The sequence below is a fragment of the Oncorhynchus masou genome, unplaced genomic scaffold, assembly GCF_036934945.1.
Source record: "Oncorhynchus masou masou isolate Uvic2021 unplaced genomic scaffold, UVic_Omas_1.1 unplaced_scaffold_4354, whole genome shotgun sequence".
Taxonomy (NCBI): domain Eukaryota; kingdom Metazoa; phylum Chordata; class Actinopteri; order Salmoniformes; family Salmonidae; genus Oncorhynchus; species Oncorhynchus masou.
In genome coordinates, this window is record NW_027010746.1 from 1 (window position 1) to 1,227 (window position 1,227).

Below are 1,227 nucleotides of genomic sequence, written 5' to 3' on the forward strand. Positions count from 1 at the left end.
CTCTCTCTACTTGCCTTTCTCTCTCTCTCTCTCTCTCTCTCTCTCCCTCTCTCTCTCTCTTTGCCTTTCTCTCTCTCTCTCCCTCTCTCTCTTTGCCTTTCTCTCTCTCCCTCTCTCTCTTTGCCTTGCTCTCTCTCCCTCTCTCTCTTTGCCTTGCTCTCTCTCCCCTTGACCTTCTCTCTCCCCTTGATCCTCAGTTATCTCCTGTCACAGCCATTAAACTCTGTCAGTTAGGTTAGTATTGTGGAGTAACTACAATGTTGTTGCTCCATCCTCAGTGTTCTCCTATCACAGCCATTAAACTCTGTCAGTTAGGTTAGTATTGTGGAGTAACTACAATGTTGTTGCTCCATCCTCAGTGTTCTCCTATCACAGCCATTAAACTCAGTCAGTTAGGTTAGTATTGTGGAGTAACTACAATGTTGTTGCTCCATCCTCAGTGTTCTCCTATCACAGCCATTAAACTCTGTCAGTTAGGTTAGTATTGTGAGTATTGTAGAGTAACTACAATGTTGTTGATCCATCCTCAGTTTCCTCCTGTCACAGCCATTAAACTCTGTAACTGTTTTAAAGTCACCTTTGTTCCCATGGTGAAATCCCTGAGCGGTTTCCCTTCCTCTCTGGCAACTGAGTTCGGAAGAGCGCCTGTATCTTTGAAGTGATTGGGTGTATTGATACACCATCAAAGTGTAGTTAATAACTTCACCATGCTCAAAGGGATATTCACTGTCTACCAATAGGAGCTCTTCTTAACGAGGCATTGGAGAACCTCCCCTGGTCTTTAATAGTTGATTCTGTGCTTGTAATTCATATTGTATATGTGGGGTACATATACAATGTGGGGTACAGAGATGAGTGTGGTCAAAAATCATGTTAACCACTATTATTACACACAGTGAGTCCATGCAACTCATTATGTGACTTGTTAAGCACATTTTTACTCTGAACTTTATTTAGGCGTTTCCATAACAACGGGGTTGAATACTTATTGACTCAAGACATTTCAGCTTTTCATATTATAATTTTTTTTTGTAAAAAATAAATAAAAAAATCAAAACTTAATTCCACTTTGACATTATGGGGTATTTGTGTGTCAGGCCAGTGACCAACAAAATCTCAATGTAATCCATTTAAATTCAGGTTGTAACACAACACAATGTGGGGAAAGTCAAGGTGTGTGAATCGCTTCTGAAGGTGCTGTATGGCTCTTTTACTAAGGTCTGGCGT